Source organism: Lagenorhynchus albirostris, chromosome 1 (genome assembly GCF_949774975.1).
Source record: "Lagenorhynchus albirostris chromosome 1, mLagAlb1.1, whole genome shotgun sequence".
Taxonomy (NCBI): Eukaryota; Metazoa; Chordata; class Mammalia; order Artiodactyla; family Delphinidae; genus Lagenorhynchus; species Lagenorhynchus albirostris.
This window is the reverse complement of record NC_083095.1, coordinates 162912731-162929195: the sequence shown is the minus strand read 5'-3', so window position 1 is coordinate 162929195 and position 16465 is coordinate 162912731. Positions and strand designations below refer to the sequence as shown.

At 40.7% G+C, this 16465-nt stretch overlaps 1 protein-coding gene across 7 annotated transcripts in view; it reads left to right on the top strand.

Annotated features, from left to right (window-relative positions):
- Positions 1-16465, top strand: part of PDE8A (phosphodiesterase 8A) — a 137968-nt gene that overhangs the window by 52039 nt on the left and 69464 nt on the right. The window lies entirely within an intron of this gene.

The following is a 16465-nucleotide window of genomic DNA, read 5'->3' as shown; positions in this document are numbered from 1 at the left end:
GAAAGTGATCAGGGATAAAGAAGGGTACTACATATGACAAAGAGGTCAACTCTCCAGGAAGTCACAACAATTCTTGATGTATATGCACCCAACAACAGAGCATCAAACTGCATCAGGCAAAAACCAATAGAACTGCAAGGAGAGATAGTGGATTCTTCTATCACAGTAGGAAACTTCAGCACCCCATTTCAGAAATGGACAAATCCAGCAGGCAAAACTATGGAACGACATAGTTGAACTCGACAGTACCATCAGTTAACTGGATAAAATTGACATCTATTGACTACTTTATCCAGCAACAGCAGAATGTACATTTTTCTTAAGCTCATATGGAACCCTCACTAAGATAGACCACATTCTGGGCCACAACACCTTAACAAATTTAAAAGAATAGAAGTCATACAATATCTGTCCTCAGACCACAATGGAATTAAACTAGAAATCAATAACATAAAGGTAACTGGAAAATCCCAAAATATGTGGAGATTAAACAGTACACTTCTAAATAACACATGGGTCAAACAAGAAATCTCAAGAGAAATTTTAAAATATTTTGAACTAAATGAAAATGATACAATTTATCAAGATTTGTGGGATGCAGCAAAAGCAGTGCTTAGAGAAAAATTTGTGGCATTGAATACATATATTGGAAAAGAGGAAAGATCTAAAATCAGTAATCTAAGTTTTCACTTTAGAAAACTTAGGGAAAAGGAAGAGCAAATTAAATCCAAAGTAAGCAGAAGAAAAGAAATAATAAGAATTAGAGCAGAAATCAATGAAATTGAAAACAGGAAATCAGTAGAGAAAATCCTTGAAACCAAAAGCTGGTTCTTTGAAAAGATCAATAAAATCTATAAGCCTCTATAGAAGGCTAACTAAAAAAGAAGACACAAATGATTAATATCAGAAATGAAGGAGTAGACTTCACTGCAGAGCCCACGGAAACTGAAAGGTTAGTAAAAATACTGTGAACCAGCTCTATGCCCACACATTTGATTACATAGATGAAATGGACAAATGCCTTCAAAGACACTGTCTGCCAAAACCCACGTGAGAAGGAATAGATCTGAATAGACCTATATCTATTGAAGAAATTGAGTCAGTAGTTAATAACCTTCCACAGCAGAGAGCACCAGTCCCGTATGGTTTCGTTGGTGAATTCTACCAAACATTTTTTTTAATTTCTATTTTCTATTGGAGTATAGTTGATTAACAATGTTGTGTTAGTTTCAGGTATACAGCAAAGTGATTCAGTTACACATATACATGTATCTATTCTTTTTCAACTTCTTTTCCAATTTAGGTTATTTCAGTATATTGAGCACAGTTCCCTGTGCTATACCATAGGTCCTTGTTGGTTATCTATTTTAAATATAGCAGGGTGTACATGTCAGTCCCAAACTCCCAGTCTATCCCTTCTCTCCACCCTTCCCTCCTGGTAACCATAAGTTTGTTCTCTAAGTCGGTGAGTTTGTCTGTGTTTTATAAATAAGCTCATTTGTATCGTTTTTTAAATAGATACTGCACATAAGCAATATCATATGACATTTGTCTTTGTCTGACTTACTTCACTTAGTATGATAATTTCCAGGTCCATCCATGTTGCTGCAAATGGCGTTATTTCATTCTTTTATTTATTTGGCTGCACTGGGTCTTAGTTGCGGCTGCTGGGCTCCTTAGTTGCGGCTCGTGGGCTCTTTAGTCGCAGCTCACCAGCTACTTAGTTGCAGCACGTAGGCTCCTCAGTTGTGGCAGGTGGGCTCCTTAGTTGCGGCTCGCCACCTCCTTAGTTGCAGCATGCGGGCTCCTTAGTTGTGACATGCGAACTCTTAGATGTGTCATGCACATGGGATCTAGTTCCCTCACCAGGGAGGATCGAACCTGGGCCCCCTGCATTGGGAGCATGGAGTCTTATACACTGCGCCACCAGGGGAGTCCCATTATTTCATTCTTTCCAATGGCCGAGTAATATTCCATTGTATATACGTACCACATCTTTTTTTTTAAAAATTAATTTATTTTTGGCTGCATTGGGTCTTTTTTTTTTTAAACATTCAATTTTTATTTTTATTTATTTTTTTGCGGTATGCGGGCCTCTCACTGTTGTGGCCTCTCCCGTTGCGGAGCACAGGCTCCGGACGTGCAGGCTCAGCGGCCATGGCTTACGGGCCCAGCCGCTCCACGACATGTGGGATCTTCCGGGACCAGGGCACAAACCCGTGTCTCCTGCATCGGCAAGTGGACTCTCAATCACTGTGCCACCAGGGAAGCCCTGCATTGGGTCTTTGTTGCTGCGTGCGGGCTTTCTCTAGTTGCAGCAAGAGGGGGCTACTCTTCGTTGTGGTGCACAGGCTTCTCATTGCAGTGGCTTCTCTTGTTTTGGAGCACGGGCTCTAGGCGCTTGGGCTTCAGTAGTTGTGGCACACGGGCTCAGTAGTTGTGGCTTACGGGCTCTAGAGCGCAGGCTCCGTAGTTGTGGCGCACGGGCTCAGTTGCTCCACGGCATGTGGGATCTTCCTGGACCGGTGCTCAAACCTGTGTCCCCTGCATTGGCAGGTGGATTCTTAACCACTGCGCCACCAGGGAAGTCCATGTACCACATCTTCTTATCCGTTCATCTGTCAATGGACATTTAGGTTGCTTCCATGTCTTGGCTATTGTAGACAGCGCTGCAGTGAACATTGGGGTGCATGTATCCTTTCAAACCGTGGTTTCCTCCGCATATCTGCCTAGGAGTGGGATTGTGGGATCATATGGTAGCTCTATTTTTAGCTTTTTAAGGTACCTCAATAACTGTTCTCCATAGTGGGTATACCAGTTTACATTCCCACCAACAGTGTAGGAGAGTTCCCTTTTCTCCACACCCTCGCCAGCATTTATTGTTTGTAGATTTTTTTTTCTTTTGCGGTACGCGGGCCTCTCAACTGTTGTGGCCTCTCCCGTGTGGAGCACAGGCTCCGGACATGCAGGCTCAGCGGCCGTGGCTCATGGGCCTAGCCGCTCCACGGCATGTGGGATCTTCCCAGACTGGGGCACGAACCCGTGTCCCCTACATCGGCAGGCGGACTCTCAACCACTGCGTCACCAGGGAAGCCCTGTTTGTAGATTTTTTGATGATGGCCATTCTGACTGGTGTGAGGTGCTCTCTCATTGTAGTTTTGATTTGCATTTCTCTAATAATTAGCAATGTTGAGCATCTTTTCTTGTGCCTCTTGGCCATCTGTATGTGTTCTTTAGAGAAATGTCTATTCAGGTCTTCTGCCCATTTTTTGATTGGGTTGTTTGTTTTTTTGATATTAAATGGCATGAGCTGTTTGTAAATTTTGGAGACTAATCCCTTCTAGGTTACATTGTTTGCAAATATTTTCTCCCATTCTGTGGATTGTCTTTTCATTTTGTTTATGGTTTCCTTAGCTGTGCAAAAACCTTTGAGTTTAATTAGGTTCCATCTGTTTATTTTGTTTTTATTTCCATTACTCTAGGAGATGGATTGAAAAAGATATTGCTGCGATTTTTGTCAAAGAGTGTTCTGCCTATGTTTTCCTCTAAGAGTTTTATAGTATCCGGTCTTAAATTTAGGTCTTTAATCCATTTTGAGTTTACTTTTGTGTATGGTGTTAAAGAATGTTCTAATTTCATTTATTTTTAAGTGTAGCTGTCCAGTGTTCCCAGCACCATTTATTGAAGAGACTGTCTTTTCTTCATTGTATAGTCTTGCCTCCTTTGTTGTAGATTAATTGACCGTAGGTGTGTGTGGGTTTATTTCTGGGCTTTCTATCCTGTTCCACTGATCTGTATTTCTGTTTTTGTGCCAGTACCATACCATTTTGATGACTGTAGCTTTGTAGTATAGTCTGAAGTCCAGGTGCCTGATTCCTCCAACTCTGTTTTTCTTTCTGAAGATTGCTTTGGCTATTCAGAATCGTTTGTGTCTCCATACAGATTTTAAGATTTTTTTGTTCTAGTCCTGTGAAAAATCCCATTGGTAATTTGATAGGGATTGCATTGAATCTGTAGATTGCCTTGGGTGGTATAGTCATTTTGACAATATTGATTCTTCCAAAGAAGGACACTACATAATGATCAAGGGATCAATTCAAGAAGAAGATACAACAATTATAAATATATATGCACCCAACATAGGAGGATCTCACTATATAAGGCAAATATTAACAGTCATAAAAGGAGAAATCAACAGTAACACAATAATAGTGGGGTACTTTAACACCCTACTTTCATCAATGGACAGATCATCCAGACAGAAAATAAATAAGTAAACACAGGCCTTAAATTACACATTAGACCAGATGGACTTAATTGATATTTATAGAGCATTGCATCCAAAAGCAGCAGAACGCACATTTTTCTCCAGTGCACATGGAACATTCTCCAGGATTGATCGCGTGTTGGGCCACAAAGCGAGCCTCAGGAAACTTAAGAAAATTGAAATCATATCAACCATCTTTTCTGACCACAGCACTTTGAGATTAGAAATCAACTACAAGAAAAAAGCTGTAAAACCCACAAACACATGGAGGCTAAACAGTATGCTACTAAACAACCAATGGATCACTGAAGAAATCAAAGAGGAAATCAAGAAATACCTAGAGACAAATGAAAACATAAGCACGATGATCCAAAAACCGATGGGTTGCAGCAAAAGCAGTACTAACAGGGAAGTTTATAGCAATACTGTACAATCTTATCTCAGGAAACAAGAAAAATCACACATAAACAAACTAACCTTACACCTAAAGCAACTAGAGAGAGAAGAAGAAACAAAACCCAAAGCTAGTAGAAGGAAAGATATCATAAAGATCAGAGCAGAAATAAATGAAACAGAAACGAAGAAAACAACAGAAAAGATTAATGAACTAAAAGCTGGTTCTTTGAAAAGATAAACAAAATTGATAAACCTTTAGCCAGACTCATCAAGAAAAAAAGGGAGAGGGCTCAAAGCAATAAGGTAAGAAATGAAAAAGGAGAAGTTACAATGGACACCACAGAAATACAAAGGATCGTTAGAGACTACTACAAGCAACTGTATGCCAATAAAATGGACAACCTGGAAGAAATGGACAAATTCTTAGAAAGGTACAACCTTCCAAGACTGAACCAGGAAGAAACAGAAAATATGAACTGACCAATCACAAGTACTGACGTTGAAACTGTGATTAAAATACTCCCAACAAGGGAATTCCCTGGTGGTCCAATGGTTAAGACTGCGGTTTCACTGCCGAGGGCCCGGATTCAGTCCCTGGTCGGGGAACTAAGATCCCACAAGCTGTGTAGCAGCACAGCCAAAGAAAAACAAAAACCAAAACCTCTCAACAAACAAAAGTCCAGGACCAAATGGCTTCACAGGCGAATTCTATCAACATTTAGAGAAGAGTTAACACCTCTCCTTCTGAAACTATTCCAAGAAATTGCAGAGGAAGGAATACTCCCAAACTCATCTGTGAGGCCACCATCACCCTGATACCAAAAACAAAGATACCACAAAAAAGAAAATTATAGGCCAATATCACTGATGAACATAGACGCAGAAATCCTCAACAAAATACTAGCAGTGTGAATCCAACAATACTTTAAAAGGATCATACACCATGATCAAGTGGGATTTATCCCAGGGATGCAAAGTTTCTTCAGTATTCGCAAATCAATCAGTGTTACACCACATCAACAAACTGAGGAATAAAAACCATATGATCATTTCTACCAAACATTTAAGGAAGAAATTATACCAGTTCTCTCCAATCTCTTTCAGAAGATAGAAGAAGAGGGAGCACTTTCTAACTCATTCTATGAAGCCAGCATTTCCCTCATGCCAAAACCAGACAAAGACGTTACAAGAAAAGAAAACTGTAGACCAACATCTCTCCTGAACATAGATGCAAAATTTTTCAACAAAGTATTAGCAAATCAAATAAAAAAGATATAAACAGACCCAGGTAAACAAGACTGCTCCTACATCAGAAAATTAATCCACAACATCAACTGACTAAAAAAGAAAAATCACATGATCATATCAGTAGATAGAGAAAACATTTGACAGAATCCAAAACCCATTCATGATAAAGGTTGCACAGCGAACTAGGAGTAGAGGGGAACTCCCTCAACCTGATAAAGAATATCTGCAAAAAACCTACAGCTCATATCATACTTAAATGGCGAGAAACTTGAAGCTTTCCTGTTAAAATCAGGTACAGGGTAGTGATATCCCCTCTCACCACTTCTTTTTAACATCATACTGAAAGTCCTTGCTAATGCAAAAAGTCAAGAAAAGGATATAAAAGGTATACAGCTTGGGAAGGAAGACATAAAACTGTCATTGTTCACAGATGACATGACTGTCTGTATAGAAAATCCAAAACAACAGACAGAAGAACTCCGGAAACTAGTAAGTGATTATAGCAAGGTTGCAGGATACACGACTAATATACAGAAGTCAATTGCTTTCCTATATACTAACAATGAGCGAGCAGAATTTGAAAATAAAAACACAATACCATTTACATTAGCACCCAAAAAACAACAAAAAAAACTTAGATATAAATCTAACAAAATATGTGCAAGATCTATATGAGGAAAACTAAAAAATTCTGAAGAAAATCAAAGATGAACCAAGTAAATGGAGAGATATTCCATGTTTGTGGGTAGGGAGGCTCAATACTGTCAAGATGTCAGTTCTTCCCAACTTGATCTATAGATTCAATGCAATCCCAGTCAAAATCTCAGCAAGTTACTTTATGGATATTGACAAACTGATTAAAGCATTTACATGGAGAGGCGAAAGACCCGGAATAGCTATACAATATTAAAGAACAAAGTTGGAAGCCCAGAAATAGACACACATAAATATAGCCAACTGATCTTTGACAAAGGAGCAAAGGCAATACAATGGAACAAAGATTGTCACTTCAACAAATGGTGCTGGAACAACTGGACAGCCATATCCCAAATAATGGATTTAGATACAGTTGTCACACCCTTCACAAAAATTAACTCAGGGTGGATCATAGGCCTAAAAGTAAAATGTAAAACTATAAAACTCCTAGAAGATAACATAGAAGAAGACCTAGATGACCTTGGTTATAGTGATGCTTTTTTAGATACAACACCAAAGATGTAATCCATGAAAGAAATAATTGATACACTGGACTTCATTAAAATTAAAAACTTCTGCTCTGTGAAAGACAATATCAAAAGAATTAGAAGACAAGCCACAGACTGGGAAAAATATATGCAAAAGGTGTGTCTGATAAGAGACTGGTGTCCAAAATACATAAAGAACTCTTAAAAACGCAGCAGTTAGAAAATGAACAATCTGATTAAAAAATGGGCCAAAGACCTTAACAGCCACCTCCGAAGAAGATATACAGATGGCAAATAAGCATATGAAAAGATGCCCAACATCATGTGTCGTCAGGGAAATGCAGATTAAAACAACAGTAAGATACTACTCTACACCTATTTAAATGGCCAAAATCTGGAACACTGACAACACCAAATACTGACAAGGATGTGGAGCAATGGGGTTGGAGGGTGCAAACAGTGCTGGGGGAATGCAAAATGGCATAGCCACTTTGGAAGACAGATTGGCAGTTTCTTACAATACTAAACATACTCTTATCATACGATCTAGCAATTGCTCTCCTTGGTATTTACCCAAAGGAGTTGAAAACATATCTATACAAACACCGGCATAAGCATGTTTATAGCAGCTTTATTCATAAGTGTCAAAACTTAGAAGCAACCAAGATGTCCTCCAGTAGGTGAATGGATAAATTTTGGTACATCCAGACAGTGGAATATTATTCAGTACTAAAAAGAAATGAGCTATCAAGCCACAAAAAAGACATGGAGGAACCTTAAATCCGTATTACTAAGTGAAAGAAGCCAATATGAAAAGGCTACATACTTGTATGATTCCAACTATATGGTAGTCTAGAAAAGGCAAAAAACTATGGAGACAATAAGAAGATAAATGGTTGCCAGTGGTAGGGGGTGGGGAGGGATGAACAGGTAGAGTACAGAGGATTTTTAGGGCAGTGAAAATACTCTATAGGATATTATAATGGATACACATCACTGTATATTTGTCCAAACCCATAGAATGTACAACACCAAGAGTGAACCCTAAGTAAGGTAGAGTATGGATTTGGGGTGATTATGATGTGTCAGTGTAGGTTCATCCTTGGTTAAAAAATGTATTGTTCTGGTGAGTGATGTTAATGATGGCAGAGGCTGTGCCTGTGTGGGGGCAGGGGGTATAATGGAAATTTTTGTACCTCCCTCTTAATTTTGTTGTAAACCTAAAACTACTCTGAAAAAAGTCTTACAAATATATTTAGTTTGGAGGATGTAGATATACATTTTAGAAATATAAATACCAGACAACTTCTGGTCAAGATTTTACCTTAGGACTTCCCTGGTGGCACAGTGGTTAAGAATCCGCTTGCCAATGCAGGGGACACGGGTTCGAGCCCTGGTCCGGGAAGATCCCACATGCTGCAGAGCAACTAAGCCCGTGCGCCACAGCTACTGAGCCTGCACCCTAGAGCCTGCGAGCCACAACTGCTGAACCCACGCACTGCAACTACTGAAGTCTGCGCACTCTAGGGCCTGCGTGCCACAACTGAGTTTGGAAACCCACTTTCTGTCAAAACCTACGTTTTTAGCTTCCATACCTAGTAAGGATTTCTTCATTGCTCTAGAACCAAACCAGGGGCATCATGAATGCTCATGCATCCCCTTTCACTAGTGATAATGGCTACTCGCTATGGAGCGTTTAACTGTATGCCAGGCACCATGCAGAGAGCTGCATATCTGTTACTCATTTCATCTTCACAGGCACTAATTTCCAGGTGAGATTTAGCAAAGTGAAGAAACTTGCCTAAAGTTACAGTTTTTCAGGGGAGAGGAGTCAGAGTTCAAACCCCTATGTGTCCCACCTCAGGAGTACTGGTGAAGGGAAGTTTGGATGATTCTGGATAATTCACTGTGTTGCGTGGCTTGTCATTCTCAGTGTAATCCCCTTCAGACAGCACTGAGGTCCATTAAGCAAACCCAGTAAAATCTAGGCTGGGGCTTGCAGTCGGGTTTGTGGGAGTGGTCATGTGGGCGGGCAAGCAGCTGTGGAGCCTTCTGAATAAGGCTCACTGCTGTCTGAGTGTGCAGGGTGTGAGATAAACACGACTGATAAATGTAAATACGCCTGAAATAGACTTGTCCCAGAGAGAGGCAGGATGCTAATTTATTAATTTATAAGTTAGGAATATTCCTTTTGATATCTAGATCATCCATGCCTGCTGGATTCAGTTTTTCTCTGGGAGGGAGCTGAATCAATAGCACTGAGTTCTCAACCTCTGGCTTCCCTCTGCTGGGCTGCCTGTACACCCTCCTCATTCTGACGGGAAGATCCAAGTGGTCAGTCTTCTCTTTTTGGAGGGGGTGGGGAAGAAGTAGATTCTGGTCTTGCCTCCATGATGTTATAGCTAGATTTCTGCAGTTGGATTTGAGGATTCTTAAATTTCACTGACACAGTGAAAGAGAGGCTCATGGGTTGGGTTAATCCTTCAGTTGACTATCCTCAATTTTTCTGGGTTGATTCTGTTTTCACCTTCCGAGGCAGTCTCCTTGCAGGGTTTCTAGAAAACCTTTATTTGTCCCCTGTATCAACTACATTAACATAATATTTAAGAAGTGGGTCCTATTTTGTACAGTATTTCAAGGTACTGTGATGTTAATGGTTCTTATTAGAGATTAAGTGCTCTGAAAGAAATAGCTCTTTGGAAAAATATAGTTTTAAAAATGCTTCTGTGTGTGTAAAATTATAGTTTCATAGCAAAAACTTCTTGGAAAACCTTTTCTGTAGATATTTAGAATTTATTGGGCATTTGCTCACTGTCAGGAATTGTGATAAGCTCTTTATTTTATTTATTTATTTATTTGTTTGTTTGTTTGTTTGTTTGTTTGTGTTACACGGGCCTCTCACTGTTGTGGCCTCTCCCGTTGCGGAGCACAGGCTCCGGACACGCAGGCTCAGCGGCCATGGCTCACGGGCCCATGCGCTCCGCGGCATGTGGGATCTTCCCAGACCGGGGCACGAACCCGTGTCCCCTGCATTGGCAGGTGGACTCTCAACCACTGCACCACCAGGGAAGCCCCGTGATAAGCTCTTTAAATAGTTCATTTAATCCAGACACCATTTTTTGCCCAGCACTATGGGTTTGGGAAAAAAGGACCTGAACTGTTTCACCCTAGCATGTGACTTGATTTTGGCATCCAATTGAGGTAACATATAAAAGCCTTCTTGTAAATATGTGCTGTTTAAATTGACTGAAGGGCATATTAAGACCAGGTAAGGGGAGAAAAAAGAGACTGGGACATTGAGGATGGATAATGGAGTATTTTGCTTGCTCTGGGAGAAGGACCAGGGGAAGCGGCTGGGATGGAGCTTTGCCTCAGGGTAGATCTTGGTGCCATCTTGTGGGTGGATCTGGAAAGGACCAAGCAGATCCACACCAGCTTCTACTAGGATGCCCTGCAGAACCCCAAATTTCCACACAGCACTGACGTAAAACTTCAAGTCAGATATCAGAATTCTGGTCTTGGAATCGGTGGATTTGGTTGTGTTCTGTCCATTGGCAAGTCCTGATCACTCCACCTGCAAAACACACCCCAGATTCATCTGCTCATCTCCGTGGCAACTGCTAGGCCAGGCTACCATCGTCTCTCACTTGGACTACTACAGAAGCTTCCTTACTGTCTCTTTGCCTCTACTCTCACTCTCTCACTGACTGTTTTCCACAGGTAGCCAAAGGGATCATTCATTCATTTATTTTCTTATTATTATTGGCTGCACTGCACAGTATGCAGGATTTTAGTTCCCCGACCAGGGGTCAAACCCGGGCCCCCTGCATTGGGAGCATGGAGTCTTAACCACTGCACTGCCAGGGAAGTCCCCAAAGGGATCTGAAAAAAATAAAAATCAGATCATATTATTCCCTTGTATAAAACTTTGTAGTGGCTCTTCATGAAATTTAGAATAAAACCCAGTTTTCTTGTTCTGGCTTAGAAAGCTCTGCATCTTACAGCTCCTGCCTAGCCGTGAGCTCATCTCGGCACTCTTCCCTCTCCTTTCCTCAAATGTCCACCCTGTTCCCACCTTCGGTCCTGTGCTCTGCCTGGTGCTCCCTCCTCCACTCCTGGCGTGGCTGACTCCTCGTCATTCAGATCTCGCCTTCCACAGTTCCCCCTCAGAGAGGCCTTCCTTGACTCTGATTCAAAACAGCAACCCAGTTACTCTCCGTCAAACCCCTCCCTGCTGTGTAGCAATATTATCTGTCTTGTTCTCTGTTGAATGCCCAGTGCCTAGGAAACCATCTGATACATAGTGAGTGTTCAACAGAGATTTGTCAAATGAATGGATGCTGCTTTCCAGGTTCTTGGTCTTATTTCAGCTAGATACAGGTTAGGGTCAGGTAACTTTAGGCCTTTCCCAGTGAGGCATGAAAAGACCACAGGGGGCTTCCCTCGTGGTGCAGTGGTTGAGAGTCCGCCTGCCGATGCAGGGGACACGGGTTCGTGCCCCGGTCTGGGAAGATCCCACATGCCGCGGAGCGGCTGGGCCTGTGAGCCATGGCCGCTGAGCCTGCGTGTCCGGAGCCTGTGCTCCGCAATGGGAGAGGCCACAACAGTGAGAGGCCCGCGTACCGCAAAAAAAAAAAAAAAAAAAGAATCCACCTGCCAGTGCAGGCGACACAGGTTCACGCCCTGGTTTGGGAAGATCCCACATGCCACGGAGCAACTAAGTCCGTGTCCCACAACTACTGAGCCTACACTCTGGAGCCCGCGAGCCACAACTACTGAAGCGCACGCGCCTAGAGCCCGTGCTCCGCAACAAGAGAAGCCACTGCAATAAGAAGCCCACGCACCGCAAGGAAGAGTAGCCCCCGCTCCCTGCAACTAGAGAAAGCCTGTGCACAGCAACGAAGACCCAACGTAGCCAAAAATAAATAAATAAATATATTATTTAAAAAAAAAAAGACTACAGGAATTAAGTTCCTGTGAATTGGGCCCAGTTCCCACCATTGCCACTTACCAGCGCTTTAATAATATGGCTCTGAGCTTCAGTTTGGTCATCAATAAAATGGAGTTAATGAGCTTCCCTTACTCATAGGGTAAGGACTAAATTGGATTTAAATATGATTGGAAGCAAAGTCTTTAGCACATACTAGACACCTTCTTTCTTTATTAAATCTGCACCATGTTGTCATAATTTACGTTTTCCCCTTCTCCTACTCAGGACAGGGTAGGCATTTGGTCTTTGCACTCTCAGTACCTACCTCTGTGCTTGGCTTATAACATAGTAAGTAGGTGGTCCCCAAATGTCTGGGTTAATTTTGACTCTCCCCACCTAAGAACTGGTGTCTCCTGACTCTTGTCCAGGCTGTGCCCCTTTGATCAATTTACCACTCTTTGCCCAGAGAGAGACAAGATGGCCACTGGCTGTACAGGGAAAGCCTGGAGGGACAATACGGCTCAAGACAAAATCTGATTTATGTCTTTGCTATAGTTCCTAGGTTTGTAAACAATTAATATAAATTGAAATCAGCATAACTTTCTGTTTCTAATAAAAGGATGTAGGAAAAAGATCACATGATTCATTTGTGGTTCCTAGTGCTTAGGCTTTTCCTAAGATTGCTTCCTTCCTTTCTGTTCCTTTACAATATAAAATATATATGAAAATACTCTGAAAACTGGAAGTGCTATATTATATACATGTGTATATGTATAAGCTGGTATGAGTATGATTTTTAGATAAATGATTGGTTCAAAAAGATTAGCTCATTGTAAAGCAATTATACTCCAATAAAGATGTTAAAAAATAAATATATTACATTTTCAAAAGACTTAATAAAATAAAAATTTAAATACAGAGATAAAAAAAGATTAGCTGTTGAGCAAACATTCATTCAGAAGTATTTTTTGAATGTCTGCCATGTGCTAGGCACTGTTTTGGGTATTGGAAATATAGCAATAAATAAAGCAGATAATCCCTGTCTTTGTAGGCATTCTCATGGGAGAGACACTCCTTTAATAAGAAGAGAATAAAATATGTAGTGGGGCAAATGGTAACTAAAGCTGCAGAAAAAAAAGCAGGCAAGGGATAAGGGAGGGTCAGAGGAGTAGAATATTTAGACAGGTTGGAATTATATATCTCTTTCCTCTCGTACCCCCACTGGTGATCAAGATTGGTAACATAGTAACTTTGCCTCGCAGTTAGGTCAGTTAGGCAAACAAAAGAAAACTGATAGGTGGTTCATCAGGGTGTCTAATAATAATGTATTTCAGATTTCCATCAGCCATATTAACAAAAAATTACTTTAAAATAATAAAATACAAACAGACATCATTCTTATCTGATATCCCAATTTAACAGTCTTTTTTAACAATAAATCTTAATAAATATATAAATATTTAAAAACCCAAAAGACTAAATTCAACAACTTGTATAATTACTGATATCAGTTCATGAATATATTATTGCTCCTGTGTTACCTAAAAATATCAATTGCTTTTGAAACTGAAAGCTGTTATTAAAACTGATTTGAAAATGACTATTCCCTTCTAAATATTAATGTGAAAAATAAATAATTATTAAGAGGGCTATGGCCTGAAGCATTAGGTCAGTTTGATTCTGATTTTCATATACAAAGAAAGGATGAATGCACGAATTCTAGTAGTTCCGATCCCCTTATCCAGAGCAGTCGGGAAGTTGTTTACTCTTTGAGGGCCCACTGCTGACGTCTGCTCACTGAGTAATGTCATCAGATTTCCTGGTGGTGGTTATTTTGGGGGGGGCAGTGGTAAGTAATTGTCCGGCTCTGCTGGGACACCACTTGACAGAGGTCCTGAGAGCCGGATATACCCTGTAGACAGGATGTAAGGTTAAAATGCAATCTAGTTAAGTAAATAAAGAAAGTATTCAATGGTAAAATAGAATTGCTGAAACATTAATGTTTTAAAATGATACTGCTAAAATTATACTGAAGTAGAATCCATGCTCTTTAAAAACATTAATCTATAGCTTCTTTTATTTCTTAGAATTAATGCGGCGGTGAGTTATTTTTACAAGTTGAGATCATAAAGTTACTCTGTCCTTTGTTTGTAAAACTTATTTCACCCACTTTGGGTGTAGACCATGTACTCAGAATTGTTTTCCCAGGAAGAATGAGACTTTTGCCCTTAGCTGTCCATTCTTTTTATTTATTTATTATTTATTTATTTATTTAACATCTTCATCGGAGTATAATTGCTTTATGTTGTTGTGTTAGTTGCTGCTGTATAACAAGGTGAATCAGCTATACGTATACCTATATCCCTATATCCCCTACCTCTTGCGTCTCCCTCCCACTCTCCCTATCCCACCCCTCTAGGTGGTCACAAAGCATGAGCTGATCTCCCTGTGCTATGCAGCTGCTTCCCACTAGCTATCTATTTTACATTTGGTAGGGTATATATGTCAGTGCCACTCTCTCACTTCGTCCCAGCTTACCCTTCCCCCTCCGTTTCCTCAAGTCATTTCTCTACATCTATGACTTTATTCCTGTCCTGCCCCTAGGTTCTTCAGAACCACTTTTTTTTTTTTTAGATTGCATATATGTGTGTTAGCATATAGCCGTCCATTCTTTTATCTCATCCCTCAGCTTGTGACCGACACTATATAGTATGTGTTTTTTAAAATCAAGCTAGTCGTTAACATTTTAAAGTTTTATTAATTATTATAGCCTTTAGCTTATTTTTCTCCTCCTGGTTTCCTTAAGTTTGTACTGTTGACTTTCTCAAATTTAGTGATTTGAAAGCTTAGTATATTAATTCTTGTTTCATGACAGAAAGATCTAAGACTGTGAATTTTGCCTCTGAGTAAAATTTACTAGTATCCTGTAGGTTTTATTACATGACATTCTCATTTTTATTATTTTCCAAGCAATCTGTAGGCATAGTTTGCATTTCCCTCTCTGATCTGGCAGTTACATGAGTTTAAAAATTTCCAAGGAGGGGGTATTTCTTCTGTTTTTAATTTTGGTTTGATTGCCTTATGGTTGGAAATAAAGGCTGTACAAGGAATATGTTTTAAAGTTTTCTTTGTGACCTAGTATATGTTTTTACGATATTTATAAATATTTTCTTTCTGTCCGTTCAGACTTTATCTTTTGTCTCCTTGATCCTTCATAGCAAATTTCATGAGTATCCTCTGTGAGAGGCTGCAGCCGCTGTTTCACACAGAGGACCCAAGTGCCGTCCAGCAACCGCTTCATCCTAGGCAGTGGCACAGCGCTCCTGTTGATGGGTTTTCTGGTTTCTTTTGTGCAACTCCACCCTGCCCCAACACTGTAGAAAATCAGCAAAATGATTTCCCTTCTTTTTCCTGTCATTTTCTTCCTTCTCTTTCTTTTTCCTGAGTAGTTTCACTGTCTTCTCCAAGCAGTAGGCCTGTATCATTTCTTGTTCTTTCATTCATTCATTTCTTTAAACTTTGTTCATAAAAACCAACAAAATAGTCATTGTTCAGATTGGTCTCTCTCGGTGCCTCTCGCCTTCCTTCTCACTGCTCTGTGGGAGTATGATTACGTAGAGCACATCTCTCTCTTTTAAGACTCTCTTGGACCTCCTGGATCATATTCTGTCAGAAATTCTGGCTTTGGCATCCAGCTGTGCCTCTTGATGAGGCCGGTGACTGCCCAGCTCTGGAGGATAGACGGTGCTGTGGGATGTCTGTGCTCACCCTTCCACCCTACTGCAAAGCCCTCCTCCTCAGTCTCAGGTCTAGAGTAGTAGCGACCCTCATTCTACACCTTCTGAGAGATGAAGTTACTACAAAGCAAATCAGAAACTGAACCAGTGTCCCATAATTAGTAGACATCAGCTTCTAGCAGTTAAAAATATACATGGACTTCCTCCATCACTAAGCAGGTTTTGTTGCATGTGTTTACTGTAGGAGAGATCACTGCTTGAGGGGAGAGATGGGAGGTGGCAGGCAGTTAGGAAGTATCTTGTGGGAAGGTTTATAGATCTAGTTCTGCTGCTGCTGTGTTTTAGGTATGAAATCACACCCGTCACCCAGAGGCCTGGAGTAGGGTAGGGATCCCCTCAACACATATATACAGTGTTTCTGGAAAAATTGCAAAATGTGTCTCTTTCCTCCAGGTAGCAACCCAAGGCCAGGGTTCATGGCTTGGGGCTGGATTTTAGCTCTCCATTCTCCCTCCCTTGTGCTCCTTTGTGCAGTGCACAGACTTCCCAAACCTTCCAGTGGCCCTGGGTTTGCAGCACAGTTTATAAAACTAAACAGACTGGTCAGTGGAATCCCAGATGCCACTTGCTGTTGTGTGGCCTTAAACAAAGAACTTGGAACCTCAGCTTTCCAAAGTAAACTCTCAGCATGTTGCAAAGGTTC